Below are 27,482 nucleotides of genomic sequence, written 5' to 3'. Positions count from 1 at the left end.
TATTTTTGTAAGTTTTTATCGTAAGCCGCACTGACCACTTGGTTGGATGTAGTGGATAGTAAGCGCAATAATAAACGCTAAACACCTTGCTGGGCAGACTGGATGGGACATTTTTGTTTTTATCTGCCTCATTGACTATGTCACTGTGATACTTTATGATTTCAGGGTTCTAGAAGGAGTGCTGGTTAATGGCCCCCAGCCGAGAATTATTGCAACAATGAACAGGGAATTTCTCTTCTGTGTATCTGTGTGGCACTATGTAAACCTTGTAGCGCTAGATAAATGTGTAGCAGTAGCAATAGTTAGGGCTTAATTTGTAGACTAAAAGGAAATGGAACTGTGGAGTGGAGGTAGGGGTGTAGGAGGGGAGAAGAAGCAGGGGTCAGGGCAGGAAGGGGGAGGGGAGACGGAGTGGGGGAACAGGGCTAAGGCTGAGTGTGACCTTTGTGAGGCCAAGGCCAGGTGCTCAATTTCTCCCATAAACACATAAATGCAAACAGAGCTCGTAGCAGCAAGTATTCACCACCTGTCTCTTCAGTCTTGGTCATTCTTCCTCATGGCCATGTGGCTGCTCCAATCTCAGAATAAGCAGCTGTAACACACTCTGCACTGCTTCCTGTGGGGTCTGGGAAGCCAGAAATTATCCCTGCTACCACAAGTTGTACTCTTTTCTGCAGGGGAGCCAGAACTAATATATTCTGCCATCTTTGCCTCCTTAGGTCCCAGAAAAATGGCAGTAGAAGGCCATTCTGAGTTGTTCTGCTAGAAATTAAGTTTTGGATAACAGACACAAAAAGACACTTGTGAGCTATAGTGCTAAAAGGCCCAGCACCACCAGGTGTGCAAACCGTGCAATTGCAAAGGGCGGCATATCCTGTGGGGCAGTGTCAGGAGCAGGGAGAGGCCCATGCTGCCGCCAGTGGACCCGATCCCACTGGCAGCAGAAGCAGGAGGCCACAGCAGAGGAAGCCCATCCTTCAGCTCCTCTTTCAGTGCTGGCCCCACAGTATTGAACACTTGCGGTGCTACAACTTCCTGATTTCTTGCGAGATGAGAATACAGGAAGTGCTAGCATTGCAAGTGTTGAATTACCGTGGTGCTAGCACAGGAAGAGAAGCTGCAGAATGGCTTTTCTCCACAAAGGAAGAGGCTGGCAGCAGCAGCAGAGGAGGAATGACTCATGGACCCTGACTGCCTGGTGTGTGTGTGTGTGTGAATGGGAAGCTGCCTGGAATGAGTGGGTTGTGAATGGAAGATTACCTGTGATGGGTATGTGTGTATGGATGTGTGTGTGAACAGAAGACTGCCTGGGATGAGTGAATGGGAAGCTGCCTGTGATGGATGGATGTGTGTGTGTGTGTATGTGTATAGGAGACTGCCTGGGATGGGTGTATGTGTAGGTGTGTGAACGGGAGGCTGCCTGGGATTGAGTGTGTGTGTGTGTGTGAATGGGAGCCTGCCTAGGATGAGTGTGTGTGTGTGTGTGTGTGTGTGTGTGTGTGAATGGGAACCTGCCTGGGGTGGGTGTGTGGGGGTTTGTGTGTGTGTGTGTGCATGCATGCATGGGAGCTTTCCTGGGATGAGCAGGGTGTGTGTTTGTGTAAGAATGAGAGCCTGCTTAGGATTTGGGTGGATGTAAATGGGAGCCTGCCTGGGATTTGAGTGGATGTGAGCCTGATTGGGGTGTGTGCATGTAAATGGAGCTTGTCTGGTGTGAATGTGTGTGTGAGAGAGTGAGAAAATGGGGGGGGGGGGGGGGGGGAGGGCAGGTGGATTCCAACCTGCCAGCAGCTGAAATGAAGATGAGGGCCTGGGGCTGCTGGTACATCCCATCCAAAGAAGAGCTGGAGACACCTGCGAGTTTGTCTGAGAGGGAGCATATCTGTGTGTGTATTTGTGTGTATGTATAAGAAACAGAGGAGAAAGTTTGTGCGTCCCATCCCACTACTCCACGACAATCCCTGGGTGACTGTAAATCAAAAGTTCCTGGGTATGGAGAGCATGAATTTTTAAAATCCTTTTTAGTTTTATTTTTCAGGTGTTATTTGCTGTGTCTGTTGTTTTGAAATATTTTGTTGGTGTTTATTTAGTACATTTAAAAAAAAAAACTTGTATATGAGTTTTTAATTATTTGATCTTTTATTCATCAGCTTTTTTTAAATAATATTATTAGTATGTTTTTAGTATTTTGATTATGTATTTATTTTATTTCTTGATTTTATTGTTGCACTGCATAGAGAGTCTGGCTTCTTGTGGTTTCCAGTTCAGTTTTTGTCTGCACGTTTGTATTTCTGCTTTATGGTTGCTCAATGCTGTATTTGGTGAAGGTCTCTTTATGTTCTGCATGTGTGACTGAGGTGAGGCATTCTCCTAATAGGAAGTGTATTAGTGTATTTGGGCTTTCAGAGGATCAAGCCCACACCCAACACCCATCACAATAGGCCTAATACCATATGGCAGGGGTCGGGAACCCATGGCTCGCGAGCCAGATATGGCTCTTTTGAGTGCTGCATCTGGCTCGCAGACAAGTGTCGCCACACTTTCCCGCTGACCCAGCTGCTCCCCGGTCCTCCTCCGCCCGGGCTTAAAATGCTGTCAGCCCGGGCGGAACACGGCAGGACAGCTGGAGTCAGCGGCACCGGCGTGCTCTCTTCTTCCCCCCCCCCCCCCCCCCCCCGCGGCCCGGAAGAGGAAGTGGAGAGTATCGGGTGCGTGCGCAGCAAGAAGAGGCCACGCTAGTGCGCTCGGCATCGGCCCGAAGAAAAGAAGACTGCAGCGCGACTCGGAGGAAAATGAAGAGCTTCAACCGCGGCCGATGGGACTCCGCCTCCGCGAGGGCTGAAAATGAAGAGGTTAGCGTTGGGAGAAGGCTGCTGCTGCCGCGAGTTCCCGGGGTGGGGGAGAGAGAGAGTGAATGAGCGAGCAAGCATGTGTGTTTGCTCGCTCATTCACTCTCTCTCTCCCCCACCCCGGGAACTCGCGGCAGCAGCAGCCTTCTCCCAACGCTAACCTCTTCATTTTCAGCCCTCGCGGAGGCGGAGTCCCATCGGCCGCGGTTGAAGCTCTTCATTTTCCTCCGAGTCGCGCTGCAGTCTTCTTTTCTTCGGGCCGATGCCGAGCGCACTAGCGTGGCCTCTTCTTGCCGCGCACGCACCCGATACTCTCCACTTCCTCTTCCGGGCCGCGGGGGGGGGGGGGGGGGGGCTGTGTGTGTGTGTGAGTGAGTGAGAGATTGCATGTATGTGAATGATTGAGAGCCTGTACATGTGAAAGAGAGTATGTCTGTGATTGAGAGCCTGCCTGTGAGAGAGAGAGAGCATGAATGTAAGTTTACCATTGGGAACCTGTATGTGGAAGTTTGTGATTGAAAACCTGTTTGTGTGAAAGAGTATGTGTGTATGATTGTGTGTGAGAGAAATCATGTGTATGTATGATTAAGAGCCTGAGTGTATAAGTAAGAGAGAGATCATGTGTGCCTGTGTGTGACTGAGAGCTGATTTAGGTGAGGGAGCATGTGAGTATGTGATTGAGAGCCTGTGTTTAAATGAGAGAGAGAGACCATGTGTGTCTGTGTATGATTGAGAGCTGATTTAGGTGAGGGAGCATGTGAGTATGTGATTGAGAGCCTGTGTGTAAATGAGAGAAAGAGAGGACATGTTTGTAAGCATGTGAATGAGAGTCTGTGTGTGAGAGAAAAAGACAGCATGTATTTATGTGATTGAAAGCCTGTGTGTGTGTGTAAGCGTGAAAAGAGAGACAGCATGTGTGTAAATGTGTAATTAAGAGCCTATATAAGTGAGAGAGAAAAAACATGTGTATATGTGAGTACTGAGAGCATGTGTGTATAGGTGTGTCATTGAGAGCCAGTGTGAGAGAGCGCGCTGGTATGTGACTGAGAGAGGAGAAAGTTCCAAACAAACCACCCCTCCTCCTGCTAATTCAGAACAATCTCAGGACACCTGGATATCAAACGTTCCCAGGTATGCAGAGCAAAAAAATTTTTGTATCCTTATTATTTTTCATTACTGGGTCTTTGTGTCTGCTATTTTGAAATATTTTGTTGGTATCTGGAAATGTTTTATATGAGTTTTTAATTATTGGATATTCCACTCCTCAGCTGTTTCGAAATATGTTCTTTTTGTTAGTACAGTTTTACTGCTGATGATTTTATATTTCTTGATTTGTTTTATAAGGATGGGTGATGTTTCTTTTTTTCCTTTGTTGCACTGCTTACAGAGACTCTGGCTTGTTGCAGTTTCCAATTCAGTTTTTTGTGCATGCTTCTTGTTATGCGTTTTGGTCTCTTTATTCTATGTTAGGTGAGGGACAGCATGTGATTCAGGTGAGGTTTTTTGCTGGCGTGTAGTTTCTGTGTAGGACTCTATAGCAGCCTGGCTTGGTCCGTTTTCCTAATAGGAGATGTATTGGTGTCTTAAGGCCTGGTGTAATATTTTCAGAGACTTATTGTACTTTAAAAGTGTGATCTTACATAAAATGCACACATTTACTTGTATTTCATTTTAAACATATTGTATGGCTCTCATGGAATTACAATTTAATATATGTGGTGTTTATGGCTCTCTCAGCCAAAAAGGTTCCTGACCCCTGCCATATGGGTTCCAGGTGTTCTTTTTTTTGCAGGGAGTTCTGGTTGGCGTCTCAGCCGTGCATGTAAATATAATGTAAGTGATATTTTTACCTCAGAATACTGTACTTTGATATTTTTCATATAAATATAAATGCATAACTCTAGAATGTGGTGGGGGGCGTTGTGCAAGGCTATAAGGTTCCCCTAGTGCACCTAATACCCTTACTCCAATCACTGGTACTGGGAGAGGGGAGGATAGTTTTTAAAGTTTATATCAGTGAAGGGAGCAGGGCTTATTTTTGGTAGGCCCAGGACAGAGAATGAATGAACCAGGGAAGCCAAAAACCTACCACCGGCCTCGAGTGCTGATCATTAAGGCCAGGGATGAAGCCTTGACGACTGGCACTGCAGTTCATAAATTTCAAACGTATACTTGTTCTTTGCTCTGCCGCATCTGCTTCAGTATCGCTCCGTCCCCCTCCTGTTCCCTGTAGAACAGAGAGGGAAGTGATTGGTTTAGGGAGCAGGGTTGGCTGTTCTCTGTCTGCTTCAGGCTAACCGACTCCACTTCTCTGCAGGCTGCATGAAGGAGAGGGGCTAGAAAAGAACAGCTCTGTTCTGCCTCTTCTGTCTGACAAGAAGTGGTGGAACTGCGTTCCAGGCCCTTCCCCCCAGAAGTGAAGCCCTGCTAGTAGTGGCAGTAATAGTAGTAGTAGGTGAACTGGGAGGGAATATAAAATAGGGGGAAATCCCCAGATGGTTGCAATGGCGCCTGATCCCAGTTCCGATTCCTACTGAGCTGTAAGTCCAAAGTAGCAGGAAGATGCTGCTGAGTTAAAAGAAAAAATATCCCAGACGTGAGCAACTTGCCAGCACGCATTATTCTTTATTGTCAAAAGTGAGCTCCCTCAGTTACCCAGATCCCAACTTTCTGCCCTTTGCGTGCATATTGTGTGCTGATTTGCATGTATCCTGTCTGAATTTGGAAAAATGGTACTTGTTTAAAAAAAAATAACACAGAACAGGGTCGGTTGCTTTGCAGGACTTGTCCTTCTCCCTTATGGAAATGGAGATGCTAGTAGGGACATGCAGCAAAAACAATTTCATCTTTTTTTTTTTTCCAGTGGTTCTGGGTTTTTCCATTTGTTGCATTCATTTTTTCATTTTTGTTTTATTTTTGTTTCCACTTAAAAGGTGAATTTCAAAAGCCTGGCACTCGCCAAAACCAGGAGATACGAGAATATGTCGGGCCGGCACACGCCTAGCGGATTTAAAAAAGGCGTCCGCACATGTGCGTATCTCCCGCTACGTGCACAAATGAAAAGTTCAGAAAGGGGTGTGAACGGGGCATGGGAGTTCCTGGATTTCAACTTCAAATTTGCGTGTAAATTCTTACAGGCATAGGTGCGCGTCAGGGTCCCCTGCCTCGTAACTTTACTTCTGCTATACAGGACGTGTAAGTAATAAAGAAAAATAGGTCGGCGGGATTTTAAAGGTAGGGGCTAACAGGGGAAATGGAAGGCTAATAAACTAGAGGGGTTTGGAAGTCCTATCCCTTACCTGGGAAAACTGGAAATGGTGTCGGCACAGTCTACTATAATCCCCCCCTTACACGGTAGAAGCTGCATTTGTGCGTATAGGTATTGAGATAGTGCACACTAAAAAATGAGAAATAAAATAAATGCACATCCTTAGCTGTTGAAGAACTATTCAAGTGGCTGTTATGACACACAGATGTGCGCCGCCATGTCTGTGGAAAGGAAGCTTGATGCTGATGTGCAATTTCGGTGCATTCACCGGTCTGTGGTGGCTTCCTCTGAAAACAAACCCAAATCCCTGCCTGCCCTCAGAGAGGAAATACAGCGAGATCTTCATTCCATCACATCAGCTTCCAACTTAGCTAAAGGGCAGCAGCCTGTACAAAAACGATAAAAGCCCTCCTCTTTTCCCTGCAGATATTTGTTTCAGCTGCTTATGATGATACTGAAGTTTAACGTTTACTGAAAACTCTTTTTAACTTAGCCATGCCCACCAGTATAAATCTTAAGTGAATAGTGGTATTGCGGCCGTGCCTGCCTTATTAGAAGTCTGGGCAATGTTCACACGCTTAATGCAAATTATGATAGAGTGAGGGTATGGCCTGTCAGTTAAAGAAAAGAGTAAAGTGTGAAATAAAATATATTAAAACCAAATGGAAAGGGGACCTGGCAAAAAGACCAAAATCAAAGATTCCAAAAACAGATTATTTTTTTTTTGAGAATTTAGCCTTATAAACATTTTTATTCAAGTCAATTTCAGGTTAAACAGCAGCACGGGCGCTTTGTACATTTGATTATAACTCTTCTGATTCGCATACAGTCCAGGTATCTTAACAGAGAAAGTTGAAAACCGAGACTAGGAGGGCAGGTAAGGACCGCAAGGCCCGTCTGGTGGCTCCGGTTTCGTCCCTGGTACAGTGCCACGGAGCCGCGCCAGTGCAGCGAGAGGTCCCGGCTGCTTCTCTTTCTTTGCGCGCCAGTCCAGGCAGCGCTGGTCAACGCGTTCTCTGCTTTCTGCGATATTCAGCGCCAGCTGCAAAGGAGGACAAGCCCGTGCCGCCGCCGCCGCAGCAGCTCTGGATATGAATTCATTCTTCCTCTGTGGGCGCTGCCAGGCCGGACGAGCAGCTTTTCCAGCAGCAGTCTTCCTCCTCCTCCTCCCTCCCTCCCCCAGCCTATGCTTTCCATATGCGCGGCCTCCGTTACCTCCGGCATCTGCTCAGGCTGCAGCTCTGCCGCGCGCCGTCTCCTCTCTGTCTGAGCGGCCCGCGCTGAAATAACTTTCATATTAAAAAAACCCCTAATAAACCGAGCGATGCCGGGCTCTTCTTCCTTTAACCGGCGAAGCAGATTATAACTTTCCGCAACGGTTTCTAATCTTAGCCGAAAGCTTTTTTTTTTTTTTCCCCTCCTTTCTGCACATGGGAGGATAAAGTTTGTAAGGGGGGGGGGGGGAACTCTACAACTTCCAGCAGAGGTGGAGCCTGCCCTGCCAGGATGTTTAAATACTTTTCTTTAATTTAAACCAAAACTTCTCCTGCCCGTCGGTGGGGCACGCGGAAGAGAGAGCATTTCGCCCTGAGAAGTGTGGGGGTTGCCCTCCTATAAAGTCTCAGTTCGAGGTTTCTGTGACAGCCCCTCAGCCAGAAGAACAGAAAATGTTCTTGTGAGCCAGAAGCGCTGGTGAGTCTTTTTAAACTTTCCATTCATTTTTATATAATTTCTTGAGAGTTCCCCCAGTGGTTTGTTGTGTTTATTTTATTTATTTATTTCCAGGAAGTCCCTGTAGCTTGGGAGTCGGCGATAACGTTTTGTTTCTTCCCCTGGGGTTTCTCTGGCAGTGGAGGAGAGGGGGGGGGGCGCCTATCGTTCCTGGGTTTTGGGTACTGTGTGAGATGTTGACTTTCAGTTGTGATGACCAGTTCCAGTTTGCAAGAGTATTTTAAACTGGGGAAGCCCCGGGAGCTCTTGCCACTTTTCTGTAATCATTGCACTTCTCATGGACTCCTCTTTTGTCATTGTATTTGGACAGGATTGTCAGCTCCGTGCCTCTTAACGTGTGCTTTCGAAATGAGCAGGGTTTGTACTGTGTTTAAAGGTGCTCTGTGATGCCGTTAGGTGGGAGGGCTGCTTTTGGGGTTTGTTGTTTGTTTGTTTTTTTTAATTCAGCCCATGGTTTACGTGCTGACCGTAGCCCCATCGGGTCCTGAAGTTTCACTCCTTTCCTTGCTGAGCGATACACAGACATTCCCGAGCGAGGACGGGATGGGGGGGGATCCAAGAGCCGGGGGGGAGGGGGGGGGAAACCGTATGGGAGAAATGTGCAGATCCAGCAGCACAGGCGTCTTATGTTTTTATGTCAAGAGAGCAGAGGTTGCAAAACAAACAAACAAATAAAAAAATGGCGAAAGCTTAACTCTTCTTCTTTACTGGGAAAAGAATTTGTGGGAAATGCCGCTGCAGATATATATATATTTTTTTTTGGCATAGAATTTAAAAGGGTTTTGGTTGAAACAGATGAAGGTCAGTGTCAGAGAAATGCATCCATATTGCTGCATGTTCTGCTCCCCCGCCTTCTCATTTTGAGGCAGATGCAATATCGGTTTGGGGAAAACTGGCAGTTGAGATTGAGTGCCCACTCTCCCAATGCGAGCCGATCAACCTCTCTGGGGCGCCAGATTTTATATTTAAGTTGGCCCCCACGGTTAAAAGGAGACACTAGGGGGAAATTGTGCGCCCCTAGCGCTTCCTCAGCAGTGGGCGCCCAGGAGCGGTGGCTCTCAGCGGGTTAGGAAAAGGGGCGCTTAATTTTACGAGCATCCCTTTTCCTAACTGATGGCACACTTTTATTTTTTTTTTTTAATCGTTCTCCTTTTTGTTTCTCCGACTTAATATCACCACGATATACGTCGGAGGAAATACATAAAAGCAGTATTTTCTGCTTTTCTGTACACTTTTTGGGATGCCCAAAAATTAACGCCTCCTCCGAGCAGGCGTTAATTTCTGAGAGTAAAAATGTGCGCATTGGGCACACTTTTTAATTTTTTTTTTGCATCGGGGGGGGGGGGAGAATAACTAATAGCCTCATCAACATGAATTTACATATGAGCACTATTAGCTACGAGGGGGGGGGGGTCGGACACACGTTTTGGATGCGCTGATCCCCTGATTGTATAAGGGGGTTGTGAACGCGCATCCAACCACGGGTTAATCAGTGAGCTCGGCTGTATGCCTTTCAGTCATTTTCTAACTGTGCACGTTCGGGTAAAGTTTGCCTGTATCGTTTTACGTTCAGAATTTACCCCAGATTTTCAAAGCAGAGCTTTGCAATTGCTTGCGTAAAAAATACTCAGGTAGGTGGCCTAGCACGCGCAAAGTTACAGCTCCTCTTAGGCAGGTGCGACTTTTGCGGGTTAATTCGTGTGTGTTTTAAAAATTAAAAAAAAAAAATATGGGCGCAAGTATAAAGGCTTGCTTCTTTATTTAAAATTTATCCACCACCATAAACTAGGGCCCAAGGAGATTTACAACCAGCGACATGAACATTTGAAAATTTAACATGATTTCCTTTTCTTCTGTTTCCGCCTCCTTTGGCAGGGGGGAGGGTTCTAGCTGAGCTGGAACCAGGGCTGGGGGTCTGGCACCATGAGCCTTCATTAGCAAAGATCCAGGAATTTTTTTTTTTCCCCTCCTGAGTCATTGCAGCCACTGTCCTCGACCAGGGCCGCGCATCCGCCGCAATCCAGCCACCGGGCATTGCTGCTGTGCGATGACCTATGACTCTCTCACCCCACTCTATCCCCCTAGGGGCTGCGAGCTATTGTTTCTGCCGCGTCCCAGCTGATCCCGGGGGTGGGGAGAGGAAGACCCAGACTGGGAGTCCAATCTGGATCTCTGTGCATTAGCAGTCCACAGTGCCACCACTGAGCCAATAGCCTGCCCCCGACCTCCCCCTCCCCGTAAAATTATATTTTATTATTGATTGGAATAAAGCTCCCTTATAAACCCAGGGAATGTTAAGTATGACCTCAGTCTCTCAAATTTACTATATTAATGTGCTTCTTAATACTTGCGTTTTGCCAAAGACGGCATCGGAGCTTGTGTGGTATAATATGTAGAAGCAACATATGGAGGGGTGCTTGGAAGCTGTTTTTAATCAGGCCAGTGGCACCTAACACAATTGGTGCTCTCGCTGGACTTCCTGCCAGATTCTCCTGCTCTCTGATCACATCTTTGGATTTTAATTGATAATCTTCTTTCTCTCTCTCTCTCTCTCTCCCCATACCTAGTACTTCTTTTTGTAATGCTTTGCTTGCGTTTTCCTCCTTTACCCTGTGCCACTGTTCCCGCTGAGCTGTGCGCACGCGTATGTGTGTGTGCACACAGGTTGTGAACTCTGCGCGCACAGCAAAACACACAGTGCTCATGAAATGGCCTGATAGCATATATATATCTTTGCCATATAACTATGTTTATAAAAGATATGAAACGTATTTGATGTTTTCTGTTTTAAAATAAATGATATGCTACAATAACTTAATGTAGAATTATTTTCATTTGCAATTACTTAAATAGCACTTTCAAAATCCCCACAGTATTTGCATTAAACTTGCTCAGGCACACTGGTACGCACAAATTTTAATTCAGCTTAGAAAAAGTTACACAAAAGAACATTTTTGCGCACACAGCCTGTCAAAAATTATAGGGAGCATTACGCCTGTTTTTTTGGCTGTTCAGTAACGCAAGAGTAGCAGTAATCAAACCATCTCTTCAAGGTTAAAAGGAATTTTATAGCAGCTTTTTGAAGCTAATTTCCAGGAATGTGTTTCCTCTGCTTTGAAAAGAGCGCTGCATGCAGACAGTCTTCATGAAAGGAAATGCAAGCCATGGCCTGTGGGGAAAATGTTTTCAGCTCTTGCTAAAAAAAAAAAAATGATAGCATCTTAACTTACAAAAATGTTCCTGGTAAACACATTCAGAATCCCATTCCTAGCGATTCAGTGCTTGAATGGCCGGGGATGCTTCCCTAGTTTTTGCAATCTTTTGTAATCTTCTTTTGTAATCTTCTATTTTTGTAGCCAGTGATAATTCCACACCCTCTAACCCTATTATTTTCCAAAAATTATACCTCTAGTACTCCCTAAAGGGATGCAAAAGAAGCCCTTCGGTAGGTCTCACCAGCTTTACCCTAATGGAGCAAAATGAGCCAGTCCTGGTTTTAAAGTACTAATCCCATTGCAGGCATGGATTTATAGTCCTTCTTTACTTAGCAAAATCAGATGTGCAGTTCTTTGCATGTCATGATGCAAGATTAGGCCTGGCTAAACCTATTCCTAATGAACCTAGGGGCAAAAATAACTTTTAAAATAAACATTTTCCAATATGCCATTCTGTGAATGGTGGTTCTTTGACCCGCTCCCCATCCTTCCACCCCCCCACATTGGGTTCCCTCTAGTCCGAGACAAGAGTGGAGAAAAGGAAAATGCAAGAGGTGGCAATGTTTATTGTACAAGATATTTTTCCTTCAAAGGGAGTATAGCACTATACACTTTTGCGTTTCAACACTGCTGAGTTTTGGTTGGTTATGCTATTAAGTAAATTGCATTATTTTAGCACTGCGAAAAGTGTGTGGATGTGTGCTGGGTTGTAGTTATATTTGGCATTTATGGTGCAGTCCTCTTTTTTTTTTTTTTTACTTTATTAATTTTTCATTTAACAAAGCAAGATAAATAGTGCATGGAAAACAGTAACAAGAAATAACATAATTCAGATTACAAAACTGAGAAGGCAATTAACATCCCTTTACAAAAGCCAGTCTGTAATTGATGTGGGGGAGTATCCAAACTCAATGAAATATGCACAAAATACATACTCAATGTAGAATTTATTTATTTTATTTATTTAACACTTTTTCTATACCGACCTTCATGGTAGAGACCATATCAGGTCGGTTCACATCGAATAGGGGAACTGAACCAAGAACAGTAACCAAAACAAAAGGTTGAACATGAAAAAGCAAAGTTACATTTAACAGGGAAATTAAACTTGGAGGCATAGACTGCTGGAAGGAAGGAAAGGCTAGAGATAGCGGAGAAATTATTAGTATAAACAGAGCAGTCAGGAGGCTCTTATTCTGGGCTTAGGGGTAAAATGGAAATCCATTGCTCCTAAAGGAAGTTCTGTCGACTATTGTGTGTCATGGGTATCTGAGAAGGCTTGGCGGAAAAGCCAGGTCTTAAGTTTTTTCTTGAATGTTGGTAGGCAGGGCTCCATTCTGAGGTCAGCTGGGATGTTGTTCCAGATAGTTGGGCCTGCTGTTGAAAAGGATCGGTCTTTAGTTGAGATGAGGCGTGTGGCTTTTGTAGGTGGGGTCTGTAGGGTTCCTTTATATATTTCTCTAGTCGGTCTGTTGGTGAGGTGGAGATTGAGGGGGAATTCGAGGTCCAGATGCAAGTGTTTGTAGATGACTTTGTGGATTAAAGTGAGAGATTTGTGGAGGATTCTGTACTTCACTGGGAGCCAGTGTAGGTTACGTAGGATGGGAGATATGTGTTCTCCCCGGTTTGTGTTAGTCAAGATTCTTGCGGCAGCGTTCTGTATCAACTGTAGCGGCTTGGTGGTGGAGCTGGGGAGTCCCAAGAGGAGTGCACTGCAGTAGTCGATTTTAGCAAATATCAAGGCTTGCAGGACTGTTCTGAAGTCGTGGAAAAAAAGTAGGGGTTTGAGTCTTTTTAGGACTTGAAGCCTGTAGAAACAATCTTTGGTTGTGGTGTTGATCATTTTCTTGAGGTTTAAGCGGTTGTCTAGTAACACCCCGAGATCTCGTACGGTATGCATGAGCTGGGTGTTAAGGATGGTCTGTGGGAGTGGGTTGTCTTGGTTAGAGGAGATGAGGAGGAGTTCGGTCTTGGATGCGTTAAGGACCAAGTTGAGGCTGTTAAGAAGGCTGGTGATCCGATTTAGGCAGTTGTTCCAGAGTGAGAGTGATTTTGCGATGGATTCTGTTATCGGAATCAAAATCTGCACGTCATCTGCATACAGAAAATGAATAAGGTTAAGGTCTGTTAGAAGCTGACAGAGTGGGAGGAGGTATATATTAAAGAGAGTGGGTGATAACGATGATCCTTGGGGTACTCCGAGTGAGGACCTTGTTGAAGGAGATTCTTTATTATTTATTTTAACTTTGTAACTTCTGTTACTAAGGAAAGACGTGAACCAACTGAGGGCTGAACCTGATATACCTATTTCTGCTAGGAGAGTCAGAAGGATGGTGTGGTTGACGGTGTCGAAGGCTGCCGAGATGTCCAATAGAACTAGAAGGAAGGAATGGCCCTTGTCTAATCCCAGAATGATATGGTCTGTTAAGGAAATGAGGAGTGTTTCTGTATTGCGAGATTTGCGGAATCCGTATTGGGAAGGGAATAGAATGTTGTGATCCTCTAGATATTCTGATAGCTGAGTGTTAACCAGTTTCTCTGTAAGTTTGGCTAAGAACGGTAGATTTGAGATGGGGCGGAAGTTAGCAGGTTCTTTGGGGTCTAAGTTATGCTTCTTGAGGAGGGGTTTAAGGGAAGCGGATTTTAAGCTATCTGGGTATCTCCCTTGTGCTAATGAGCAGTTTATAATATTAGCTAGAGGTCCTGCAATCATGTTTGGAATCAGTAGCAGGAGTTTGGATGGTATATTGTCTGCTGGATGGCTAGATGGTTTCTGTTTCTTGAGGAGAGATTCAATCTCCCCGGGAGATGTCAGATCGAAGTTGTCGAGCTTGATTCCAGTATGGGAGTGAGTGGTGGAGAATGTAGAGTATGTGGTGGTGTTGGTTGGTAGGAGAGCCAGGGTATTTGTGATCTTCTGTTGAAAGAAAGAAGCAAGTTCATTGGCCTTGGATTGTGCTAGATCATCAGGTATCGTTGGTGGGGATGACTTTGTGATTTGTGACACATAAGAGAAAAGTGCCTTGGCGTCATATTGGACGCCAAGGCACTTTTAGAAGAAGAAAACTGAGGCTGTAAACCTTAACATTACCTACTAATTGGGTCTTTATAATTGATGTAAACAACAGAAGAATGAGGAGAAGCAGCAGGGTGGGGGCTTCCAGTCAACCTAATGTTTGAACTCAAGAAAGCTGTATGCTGAAGAAGGGAGTGAAAAACACATACCTCACTGCTTTGAAACTTTAATTACGCATTTACAAGGATCATTTAACCATAAATTTCCTCATAAAAAAAAGAAATTGCTTCTCCTTTGTGGTGGCTTGGCTCTAGCCACATCAGGGAAAAATGCAAGTTTGAGAATTTAAAAGAGAACATCTTTATAAGGAAAAAAATGGCTAAAAAAAAAAGTCCCAAGACAAAGTTTACAGCCAAAATTGAGACAAATAATAGCCTCTGTTACCAGCTTTTCCAGCAGTAACATCCAGAAAGAGAAATGATGCTTGCGAGGCTTCAGTTTGACCCTCTTTCTTGATAAAAGGAGGCAGAGTTTAACCCTTTGAAATACGTGGACAGGCATTTTCAGGTATCTTCGGTATTTCTATAAAAGAGCATTTTACGCAATGCTGAACTTTACCTCAAGTGAGCTTTCAGTGCATTCCCTTAGATTTTCTAAACGTGAGTAAATGCACGCAAAGCGTTGATTGGAATGCATTGCTCACTCACACGAGAAGAATCTAACAGGCCGACGCAATACCGTGCGCTGGCCACAGCACGCGGCTCAATGCGCGATTGGATGTGCGTTTTGGACGCGCGTCCATAACCCCTGATGCAAAACAGGGGTTAGTGTGTCCAAAACGTGCATCCAATCAAGCGTGTATCTAATAGCACTAATCACATGTAAATTCATGTTCATGAGGCTATTAGTGATTCCCCCTTCCCGATGCAAAAAAAAAATGTGCGCCCGACGCACACATTTTTACCCTCAAAAATGAAGGCCTTCCTGGAGCAGGTGTTAATTCTTGAGGAACCCAAAAAGTTTACAGAAAATCAGAAAATACTTGATTTGGATGTTGGTGGGGAAAATACTGCTTTCCTATCGTTCCTCCGACTTTATATCCTGGCGATGTGAAGTCGGAGGAGCCAAAAAAGGAGAACCCTAAAAACATTTTTTTTAAAGTGTGCCTGGCAGTCAGGTTAGGAAAAGGGACGTTCAATTAAAAAGGGTCCATTTTCCTAACCCATGGCTGTGCACAGGTTAGGAAAAGGGATGCTCGTAACATTGAGCGTCCGTTTTCCTAACCCACTGACAGCCACCTCTCCTGGGCACCCGAATCCAAGGAGGTGCTAGGGATGCAAAGTTTTCCCTAGCGCCTCCATTTTACCGCAGCAGCCGATTTAAATATTAAATCGGGTGCCCGGGAGAGGTGGATCGGCACGCGTTAAGAGAGCAGGCGCTCAATCATGAGCAACCCATTTGACAAGCGTCGATATTGCATCGGCCTGTTTGTGAGAGCCATACTGAAAGAGAAACCCACACCAAGAAGAAGCACAGAGTGACAACCTACACCAAAGAGCAGCACTCTTATCATCGCATCTTCCACAAGCACCCAATCTTTGTGTGAGAGAGGGCAAAGCTGAACTACTGACAGTTCAGAGGGGTCAGCTGTTTTATTTTATTTATTTTTTTATTTGTGGTAGTTTTCTTCTGTTTCTTTGGGTTAATAGCTTAATTGGAACCAGCATTGCCTGGATTGTGGCAGCATCGGCCTTCATTCACAAGACCTACCCAGGGGTAGGCTGGAGGAGATTTTCCTCCTATTTTATATTCCTTCGCTTGGCCCAGTCTTTGCAGTGACGGTCCTTGTGGCTGAGGTGGGCACACACACTGTTTAGTCATTTTTTGCACACCTTACCCGTGTCAATTCAAGGATAGCTGTAAGAGGATTGGAATTATATACATAAAACGCAGGAGTTAACCATGGGGCCGATACAAAAAGCTGAATGCTAAAAGTGTGCGCTGGAATTCAGGGCACAGTTTCTTAATGCACAAGCTTAATTTATTTTAAACTGACGTAATTCAGTAAGCTAATAGTGTGCTAATCATCAAGAGTTTAAAAATGCACACCAACTGGAAAACATGCACACAGAAAAAAGGCTTAGCACAAAGCAAAACATGACGTATGCGCATAACTCAGATTTTATGCACAGAAAACATGTTTTCTGCATACAAAGTATGATTTATGCACACACAAAACATGCATATTTTTGCATTTTATTTTTGCACATAAATCATATTTTGTGCATGGAGAACATTTGATGCACAATAAATCATGTTGTGACACTGTGAGCGGTCTTCGGGTAGCCAGAGAAAAGATTCTGACTGTACTCTGGCAAAAATCTTTCATAAACTTCTTTATTTGTAACAAGAAACAAACAAAACAGCTTTGCTATTTTCCATAGTTCAACAAAAAAAGTGTAGTGTTACAACTTAACAGTTCAGCAGTTTTCTCTTTCTCTCGGCTTCCTTCTTGTTCCCTCCTGTGCATGACTACTTATACTCATTTTCCAAGGACCTCTGCCCTTGACCGGATTCCCTGCTGTACTGTGCTTAAGGTAGACCGGAGTAGTTCTCTGAAGGCGGTATTTTAAGGTGTTCTGGGGTTTTCTCCTGTATACCCCTTCATATATTTCTCCCTCCCCACTCAGACTTCTCTGTTGAGTGCTTGCACTTACTATTCAAACAACAGACATAGCTATTTTTCTTCCCCAGTCTTTCCTGGGGCTTTCCAACCTTCCTGGGTTTTCCTTTTGCTACCCAACCTGGAGAGTCAGTTAAGGGATGCCCTTCTTTGTTTCCTTTAACCTTGGGTAACTCAGCAATAAGCCAACCCAGAGGGTCTGAAAGTGAGGATAATTGCACCCCAGAACTACTGGGTAGATAAGTTGCCCTGCCCTGTCTTGCCCTGCCATAATTGTCAGTACCACTTGGCAGGTGGAGTATTGTTGCTGATCCCCATATATACAAACGAGCGTGGCCTTCTTCTCATAGTTAACATGCAACCTGTGGGCTAAGTCCTTTCTAATGATTTTCTTGCTGCACCCTGAATCAAGACTCGCATAGGACAGTCATCCAGTTCAACTGGGATCACAAAGTTCGAAAGTCCCCCACATGGACTATCTATCAAATTACATTGCATTTTTGCAAACGTATTCGCCCATTCTTGCTTCCACTTTTCGAATTTTTCTGCTTTGATTTCAACAATTCCTACAAACACTTCCTTCCTTCAGGTGACTGTGTTTCTCTCTTGCTTTGCTTCACTGACTTGTACTCCCATTCTGTGTCCTTCAGCCATAGGCAATCCTTGTCAATAGTCCATCTTAAAGAAGGAGCATGGCCATGGTGTTGGGTCTGTTTTAAGTTTACTCCTTCTTACCAAGGGTTTATTTTCTTCTTTGTCATAAGGGCAGCCCTCTTCCTCGTGTCCATTCTTGGCAAAAAGTGAGCAAAACGAAAAAGCGCCTGGACCCGTACTACTCAGGGGGTAGATACCTCCAAGATTTCATTTTTTCCCCCCGACTCTTTGGTCATCGCTGTTTTATTTATTTATTTAACAGATTTTTTTTTTTTATACCGGCATTCGTGGGTACATCATATCGGTTTACATAGAACTAAGGGAAGTACAAAAAAACAGGGGAGGGGGGAAATGGAGTAAAGCAAAAATAACAAGAAGGGTGTAATCAACAAGGAGAAAAAGGCAAAGAATGCAAGTGATTAACTGGTTCCAAATAACAGGTGAAATAAGTAAATGAAGAACATAGTGAATAACATAATAGGGATGTGAATCGTTTTTTGACGATTTAAAATATCGTCCGATATATTTTAAATAGTCAAAAATCTTTAGGGCCACGATACAATACCAATTCCCCCGATTTATCGTCAAAAAATCGTTAATCGGGGGAAGGGGGTGGGCAGGAAAACCGGCACACTAAAACCCACCCCGACCCTTTAAATCCCCACCCTCCCGAACCCCCCCCCAAATGCCTTAAATTACCTGGGGGTCCAGCGGCGGTCCGGAACGGCAGCGGTCCGGAACGGCCTCCTGCAATTGAATTGTGTTGTCTTCAGCCGGCGCCATTTTTCAAAATGGCGGCACAAAATGGCGGCGGCCATAGACCAACACGATTCGACTGCAGGAGGTCGTTCCGGACCCCCGCTGGACTTTTGGCAAGCCTTGTGGGGGTCAGGAGGTCCCCCCAGCGGTACCGCCGCTGAACGACCTCCTGCAGTCGATCTCCTGCCGGCGCCATTTTCCGTACGGAAAACGATTCGCGGCAGGAGATCGTTTTCCGGACCCCTGCTGGACCCCCAGGGACTTTTGGCCAGCTTGGGGGGGCCTCCTGACCCCCACAAGACTTGCCAAAAGTCCAGCGGGGGTCCGGAACGACCTGCAGTCGAATCGTGTTGGTCTATGGCCGCCGCCATTTTGCGCCGCCATTTTGAAAAATGGCGCCGGCTGAAGACAACACAATTCAATTGCAGGAGGCCGTTCCGGACCGCTGCCGTTCCGGACCGCCGCTGGACCCCCAGGTAATTTAAGGCATTTGGGGGGGGTTCGGGAGGGTGGGGGATTTAATTTAAAGGGTCGGGGGTGGGTTTTAGGGGGTTTTAGTGTGCCGGCTCACGATTTTCACGATACTTCAAACACCCAAACAGCAACAATACGATTCCCTCCCCCTCCCAGCCGCAATCGATCGTTAAGACGATCGAGGACACGATTCACATCTCTATAACATAATAAAATAACAAGGTAAAATGACTGGTAGGAAGAGCAGGACGACCTATGCTGGATAAGCCTGTTCAAAGAGCAAGGTCTTTAGCTTTTTCTTGAATTTGAAAGTGCAGGGCTCAAGGCGGAGTTCAGTGGGTAGAGAGTTCCAACGGGTGGGACCTGCAACAAAGAGTACTCGCTCCCTCGTGGAGGTGAGGTGTGCATTCTTGAGGGAGGGGGGTTGTGAAGGGAACCTTTGAAGGTAGTTCTGGTAGGACGGTTGGAGTGGATAAAATGGAGTGGCTGTTCAAGCCAATTGGAATTATGGTTGAAGATGGTTTTGTGGATGATGGTGAGAGTTTTGTGAAGGATACGTGAGGGTATGGGTAGCCAATGAAGTTCTTTGAGGACAGGGGTTATCTGGTCGGATTGGTGGGTGTTTGTGAGAATTCTAGCCACCGCATTCTGCAACATTTGAAGCGGTTTGATGGTGGTGTACGGGAGGCCTAGAAGTAGGGAGTTGCAGTAATTCATTTTTGGGCAGCTGGTCGCTTGTATGACTGTGCGGAAATCGTGTGAATAGAGTAGGGGTTTGAGTTTTTTCAGAACATGGAGCTTATAGAAACCTTCTTTTAGCACCGTGTTAATATGTTTTTTTTAAATTTAATTGCTGGTCAATCAAGACACCGAGTTTGCGTACAAAGGGCTGTGTAGAAATCAAGCTGAAAGACGGGGTCGCATGAGAGGGAAGGTCCTCCCTTATCAGTGCACATATCAGTCTTTGGTGTTGGCTGAGCTAGCAGGTTAACATCCATGGCCTCACTTTCTTGGTATTGGCAGTCTCTAGTCAAATGTCTACGCTTTGAGTATGGAGGCTGAGTTGTCCTGCTCTGGGGACTGTTGTTGGGGGGGTCCTGTACTCTTATTGCCATGATAGGAAACCTGTGTGAGTTTGTCTTTCCAGTTTCCACACTGCTGGCCTCAGCTGAGCCTGATGGAGGGCATCTGCCACCTCCAGCGCTTTCTCCCGTGTAAGCCCTGGGTATCGACATACCCAATTCTGCAAAGATCAATCCAGCCTGTCCAGGAACTGCTCCGGAAGGACCTAATTGGCTTCCCCGAGGCTTGTCTTTTACTTCCAGGCTTTAAGGCGAAGGTGAGATTAAAGACCTGAACTTTTCCAGAAGCTGGGTATGAGGATATTGGAAGCAGTGAGATATGTGGGAAATTCTGCTGCTGTTTATGACATGATGTGGCTGCTTTACTAAGGTTGATTCATATAGGTAACTTGATAGTTTGAGTGGTACTGTTTGAGTAGAGGCTTAGTTTTTAAATTCATTGGGCCCAATATTCAAAGATATCCAGCGATCTCAGCCGGATATAACATATCTGGCTAATTTAGAAGTTCGCCCGCTCTCCTGTGATTTTTACTGTATCGGCCTGTTAATCAGCATGCCCTTGCTTCTTTTATTCGTGCACTAATCATGCTTAGATTACTGTAACTCACTACTGAATGGTATTGCTAATCCAATTTAAAATGCCTCCAACTCGTGCGAAACACTGCAGCCAGAATCTTGGTAGGAGCCAAAGCATCAGACCGCATAAGGCCCGTCCTATACAGCCTGCACTGGCTCCCAAGAGAAAGCAGGATAAAACTGAAAACCCTCTGCTTTGTCTTCAAATGTCTGAACAAATAGGCCCAGAGTATCTCTCCCATCTTCCTGCTGACTACACCCCACTCGAGAATGCCGATCCTCCCAAAAGGCCCTTAAGAACATAAGAAAATGCCATACTGGGTCAGACCAAGGGTCCATCAAGCCCAGCATCCTGCTTCCAACAGTGGCCAATCCAGGCCACAAGAACCTGGCAAGTACCCAAAAACTAAGTCTATTCCATGTTACCATTGCTAATGGCAGTGGCTATTCTCTAGGTGAACTTAATAGCAGGTAATGGATTTCTCCTCCAAGAACTTATCCAATCCTTTTTTAAACACAGCTACACTAACTGCACTGACCACATCCTCTGGCAACAAATTCCAGAGTTTAATTGTGCGTTGAGTAAAAAAGAACTTTCTCCGATTAGTTTTAAATGTGCCCCATGCTAACTTCATGGAGTGCCCCCTAGTCTTTCTACTATCCGAAAGAGTAAATAACCGATTCACATCTACCCGTTCTAGACCTCTCATGATTTTAAACACCTCTATCATATCCCCCCTCAGTCGTCTCTTCTCCAAGCTGAAAAGTCCTAACCTCTTTAGTCTTTCCTCATAGGGGAGTTGTTCCATTCCCCTTTATCATTTTGGTAGCCCTTCTCTGTACCTTCTCCATCGCAATTATATCTTTTTTGAGATGCGGCCCTTCTTTCCTCCTCCCCATACCGGCTTTGACTCTTGCAAAATAGTCCTGCACAGGACTGAGGTCCTTAAGCTGCTATGGTCCCAAGGTCTGGAAAGAGGTTAAGAACATAAGAACATGCCATGCTGGGTCAGAATGAGCTTCCATCAAGCCCAGCATCCTGTTTCCAACAGTGGCCAATCCATGTCACACGTACCTGGCAGGATCCCAAAGAGTTCCACTACCTGTTCGCCTTGAGCCATGCTACCTCGCTTTCCAGAAAAAAGCAAAGGCATGCCTGTTCCATCAGGGCTTCCCCCAGTCTGTACGTTAGCAAAGAACGCGAGTCCCGCTATCCCTGGAGATTATGCTGTTATAGCGGCACATGATACCACAGCTAATGTATCCGCTAATGTACGTGTTAGTCTATTAAAGTTAATCGTTATCTGCTTTGAGACCATTGCTGGGGGGGGGGGGGGGAAAGCAGAATATCAAATGTTTGTAAGTAATTAAATAAAGTGGGTGGGACAGTGATGAGGGTCGTTGCTTCCATGACTTGAAGCGGTACGTTTTGTTTTGCTGTATGGGGATGGAAGGAGAGTTATAATATTGCTTATTCTTTTAGAATGGAATAATGCAAACCCAAAACTGAATGTTCCTTTATATTTTGGGCCTGATGCTCAGTGCTGGCTGTTTTAAATAGCTTAGCCGGATATGACTTATCCGGTTAAGTTACGATGTATATTCAGCGGCAAGGCAAAGCTACTGTATATACGCGTATGTGCGCGCCCTTCGCCGGATAAGTCTACCTGGCTCAGTTTAGACCTGCTCTAAGGGGCATCCAAACTTAAACGAAAACTCATCCGGCTAACTGCAGATATGCAACCACCTTAATCAGCATGCCCTTGCTTCTTTTATTCATGCACTAATTACGTTTAGATCACTATAACTCACTACTGAACGGTAGTTAGCCGTTTCTCGCCTGCGTTTTGTGCAAATAACTTTTACTGATATAAGGGAATGCAGGCACATGCTCAGGGCCGCTGCTTAGCTGTATAAGTCCCGCCTCTCCGGCTAAATAGCGCTGAACGCACTTTGAATATTGGGCCCTTTAAGTTTTGGAAGTACAAAACAATTCCAAATTTAGAAGTCAAAATAACAAGAAGGCTGTAATTATAATGAAGAAAGAAGACCTGTTCTACTGCCTTCCAATTTCTCGCCTGTCCCTTTCATGCAGAAAAAAAAATAATGTTATGGCATTTACAGTGTAAAAAGCAAAAGGTAGGGGTATGTTGTATCTTGTGGATATGTTACAGAAGAGAGCGGATCATGGAGAAGCCCAGAGCAAGAAGTAGCTAAAGAATTACATGCAGGCATTCAGTTTCTTATGCACCATAATATCTAGCAAGGATTTTTTCTTATATTAGAATATGGGTGAAATAGTGGCTGTGATTGGACTTAAAGATTAAGGGACAGTGAACATCCAGCCAATTGCTGTGCCATCTGCCTTCTTACCTGCTGTGGGTTACAGTCTTCATTGCTGTCTCCTCCTCTCCCGAAATGTAAATGTATCATTCACTGACAATGTGACACGGTTATGGCACTTCTGGAGCCGTGGTCACCCAACCATCTCATGTCACTTAAATGTCTCCTGAGCTTTCTACAGGAGGAGGGAGGCTATAAATATCTTTGCACCATCGGTTGCACGGCATGAACATTTCATTTCCCCTAGGCATTATATAAAATATAAGCTTTGTATAACAGCAACATCTAACAAAACTATTTTCATCTCCTTATTTTGTACATCACAAAACACAAGTGCAAAGGCAGACTCCCTCAGTGATAATGTCGCCTTGCATGTCATTGCGGTGCGTCCATTGTTTTATATCTTCTCTATGGACTTGACCTTTATCAGTGCTTTCCAAGGAGGAAGATAACTTTTTGTGTAAAAAGGAACTTGAGGTCAAATATGAAGGTTGATAGTGTTTTTATAAGCTTTAAATCAAAGCATAAGATAATTTTCCATAAACATCTGGAATCTGGGCACTAACTACCCTTGACAACCTTCATAAGAACAGGAAATTCTTTCTGATAGGGGACTGTATCGTCAGAGGAATAGATTTTGAGAAAGAAGGTCAAATGTCTGCCACGATCCTCAACTAGCCAGAATACAAGCTGCATGCTTAGTATTGTCAGAGTGGAAAGATGGGAACATGAGATTCGGGGCAACTGATCTTGCTAAGAAGCAGGCCAGCATTGTACAAGAGAAGTTCAAGAAATTAGGGGCAGTTTGCAAGAATTGCAGTGTTTTCTGAGACTTTACACTGTGTTTGGCAAGTGAGTGAGACAAGTCTGCACCACATGCAGGATCTTCAGCGTATGTCTGAAAAGCTGGCATGGGATTTCACGTGGGCTGCGGTTGTACTTGAAGAGGTAAAAGGCTTTACTGTAATGGTGGCCTGCACCTCTCTGAGACAGGAGCCAGTATCCTAAGATGGTAACTTTCAAACTGGCGCATATTTGTGCACATGCGTTGGCCCACGTCCAGGAATGCGGCTGTTTTATAACTCGAGCGCGTATATGTGCGCATGTTATAAAATAGCATGGCCACACTCACACGGGCACAAATCACGCTTCTGCTGGGTACATTAGGTGATTTTAAATGGTGCGCATGCCCATATCACTCCTAGGTTACCAGTTTGCCCAGTTAACAACTAGGTCCTCCACCCCCCCTCGATTTGATAGCCTATACTCCTCCCCCCAGTTACCCTAGACCCTTTAAACATCTCAGAAATGGCTCGATCATTTTATTTTATGATTTATACGGCATCCATAGCAGAAATAAAAGTTACGCGGCGGGGAACCTTGGCGTGCGCACCACGCGTAGTAGTAAATGTTATATGAGATCCCTCAGGAAAACCTTTGTACTTGGTGTCTGCATGCCTCTCGGCATATTCACGGAAGTTCCTCAAACACCGTGCATCTCTTGGCCAGGCCCCAAAATACTCCCATCCCACCCAGACCACATCCATGCCCCGCCCCTTTCTGGAAAATATTGAGATGTGGGCACCGCAGCATTTACGTTCGCATCTGGGTGCTTTTTAAATATGATAGGTGCGCGCAAGCCTGATTTATTCACGCCTCCCCCGATTGATGCCCCTGACAGGCTTTTAAAATTCCTTAAAGAGACTATTGCAATACAGTACGCTCAGGCTAGCGTACAGCTTGATGCATGTTTTGGACGTGCTAGAATGACTCCCGATGCAATAGTGGGATTAGTGCATCCAAACAAGCTTGTCGCTAATTTATTTATTTATTTATTTTATTTTTAACTTTTATATACCGACATTCTTGCATTAAATGCAAATCATGCTGGTTTACAGTGAAACAGAAAAAGCAGGAAAAAATTCCTTAGTCGAATACAATGAAACAGCTTAGTTAACAAAGGAAACATAAAAATAAATTTTTACATATACACAAAGGTTTGCACGAAGGGGTGCACAAAGGGGAGAGCTAATATCGCTTATCACATCATTTCCATGTAGAGGAAGCTATTAGCCATTACCCTGCAAGGAGGCGCGCTAAGCAAGAGACTGCCTAGCACGTCTCCTACTACCACGAGACATTTAACGCCTGCTCAGAGGCAGACCCCCAAATCCCCCCCTCCAGGCCAGGAACCCCTGCCGGAGACCCTCCTCCGGAAGGGCTGTTCCCAATTGGTCCTTTTCTCTGACAGCCTTCTGAAAGGGGATTGGTCCTTTCACTGACATGTGACAGTGAAGGGACCAATCGGCAATAAGTGAAGGAGTGAATAAATTAATATTAAGGTCAGGTCAGCCGCTGCTGCTGGCACGGGTGCCCGATGCTGTTGTGGGCGCAAAGCCACCTCTTCCTGGGCGCCCGATGTTTTTGAGCACCTGGGACGCATAATTTGTCCTTAACGCGTAATTTTTACCACATCAGCTCTTTTAAACATTACACCGGGCGCCCCGGAGAGATGGCTGTGCGTGTGTTAGGAAGATGGACGCTCAGTAATGAGCGCCCGTTTTACCAAAAGTGATATTGCCTTGGGCCCTAAGGGGTAGATTTTTTTAAAAAAGCGTGTTTGCGTACTTTTGTTTGCGCACCAGGCGCAAACAAAAGTACGCTGGATTTTGTAAGATACGCGCGTAGCCGCGCGTATCTTACAAAATCCTGGATCGGCGCGCGCAAGGCTGCCGATTTTGGGCAGCCGGCGCGCGCCAAGCCGCGCAGCCTGTCTCCATTCCCTCCGGAGCGGCCTCGGAGGGAACTTTCTTTCGCCCTCCCTTCCCCTATCTAACCCACCCCCCCCCCCCGGCCCTATCTAAACCCCCCCCCTACCTTTATCCACGGATTTACGCCTCCCGGAGGGAGACGTAAATCCGCGGGCTGCTGGCGCGCCAAGACTCGACCCGGGAGCGATTCCGGAGGGCGCGGCCACGCCCCTGAAACGTCCCGGGCCGAAACCACGCCCCTGGTCCTGCCCCCGAAACGCCACGTCATCGGGTCACGCCCCCGACACGCCCCCTTCGACAAACCCTGGGACCTACCCGCGTCCCGGGGCTCTGCGCGCACCGGCGCGCCTATGGAAAATAGGCGCGCCGGCGAGCAGGGCTTTTAAAATCCGCCCGTATGTGTGCAGTCCAGCTCATACATTGACAAAGTGTTTAAACTAGATAAAAGGGGAGGCAGAGGCAAACTGGGGGAGTCTGGCCATCGCCCCCAGCAAGCGAAGTAAGTGGAGAAACACATCTAACTCTGGCTCACGCTTCCACATGAGACAGGCACGGGGGGGGGGCATAAACTTCAAGGTCCCTCTGGTGGGGAGAACTGTTGTCTGACACTCTTGTTTTTTAACATAAGCACCATAGATTTCTGTCCCCAAGGTCTTTTCTGTATTTCAAACAAACTTGCAAACATTCACAACAGAAAACAGTCTATTTACATTCCCTCCAATGGAATTAGGCTGGAAATCATCACTGTGGTTTACTTATTTACTCTTGTTCAGTAATGTTAACGAGACCATTGCTATTTCCATTCCCTGTTCTGGATGGCTCCTCAGACTCCAGATAATTATATAGAATTATTTTGCTCGCACTGAGCAATTTTCATTTTACTCCCAATGCAGTTGGTTAATTCAAGAAACACAGAAACATAAAAAGTGCCTACACTATATGCTTTATTTCAAGCACAGTTTTTAATCTAAAAATATACCATTTAAGAAGGCCTGAGTGAGATTGCGGTTGGATAATAAATGATCATGAATAAATGGGAGTATGGTTACGTTAGTGCTAATGCAGGGGAGAAAGTCTGACACTTTACACATATCCAGCATAGCTCCCTGCTTCAACGGCAGGGGAGAAAGTCTGACACTTCACGCATATGCAGCATAGCTCTCTGCTTCAAGGCAGGGGGGAATGAAGAAACGTGGATCTATACCCAGGTAACAACCAACAAGGACTGAATTACATAGTCTGGATAAACAGATAAGCATGGGTGTAGCTTGCTTATTGCGGTGGTTAATACCCCTAACAAATTAAGCTAGATATTTCACTTAGATGCAGTTTCAACACTGCTCTCTACATTAATGGCGGGGGTGGAAGGGAAATAGAATAAAAAAAAGGTTACTAAGAGCCAAGAGAAACATAAGTATGTGAGAGAAAAAAAAGTGCGAAAGCTTGCTGGGCAGACTGGATGGGCCGTTTCGTCTTCTTCTGCCGTCATTTCTATGTTATGTTTCTATGAAAACAGCTATGAACTTATATATATACAATATAGATAGTACTATAGTCCTATTAGACTCTACAACAGAGGAAGAGAACTCTGGTCTTGAAGTGCCACAAACCTGTCAGGTTTTCAGGGTATCCACAATGAATATGCTTGAGATATCAATGTAAGAAGTGCATGCAGATCTCTCTCATGCATATTCATTGTGAATATCCTGAAAACCCGACCTGTTTGTGGCACTTGGGGACCGGAGTTGCCTACCCCGCCACTACAGTATGCGAACTAAACAGCCAAGGGCTTCCCAAACCTGCCCTGGGACCTCACAGCCAGTAGGGTTTCAGGATAACCATGATAAATATGCATGAGATAAATTTGCACATTCATTGAGGATATCCTGAAAACCCAACTGGCTGTGGGGTCCCCAGGACAGGTTTGGGAAGCCCTGAAATAACCTCATACATTGGAGGAATTGTGGTAGTACAGGGACTTTATCTCATATGTGCTGACAACATCCTGCATTCCTGATTTTCTAAATGGAAGTTTTGGCATGGATTTATGACAGGGCTGGG

The 27,482-nt window shown here is 45.3% G+C and overlaps 1 protein-coding gene across 4 annotated transcripts in view; it reads left to right on the top strand.

Annotated features, from left to right (window-relative positions):
• Positions 1 to 27,482, top strand: part of GJC2 (gap junction protein gamma 2) — a 132,882-nt gene that overhangs the window by 82,180 nt on the left and 23,220 nt on the right. The window contains exon 1 of one of the 4 annotated variants that reach the window (XM_029588320.1): positions 7,576 to 7,809. The exons of 2 other annotated variants lie outside the window; for them this stretch is intronic. The gene's annotated coding sequence lies outside the window, so the exon portion shown is untranslated. Of the gene's footprint in view, positions 1 to 7,575; positions 7,810 to 19,826; positions 19,989 to 27,482 lie in introns of those variants that run through there. One more of the 4 variants, XM_029588322.1, reaches the window with a different exon arrangement.

The sequence above is a fragment of the Rhinatrema bivittatum genome, chromosome 2, assembly GCF_901001135.1.
Source record: "Rhinatrema bivittatum chromosome 2, aRhiBiv1.1, whole genome shotgun sequence".
NCBI lineage: Eukaryota > Metazoa > Chordata > Amphibia > Gymnophiona > Rhinatrematidae > Rhinatrema > Rhinatrema bivittatum.
This window is presented reverse-complemented; position numbering and strand designations above follow the sequence as displayed.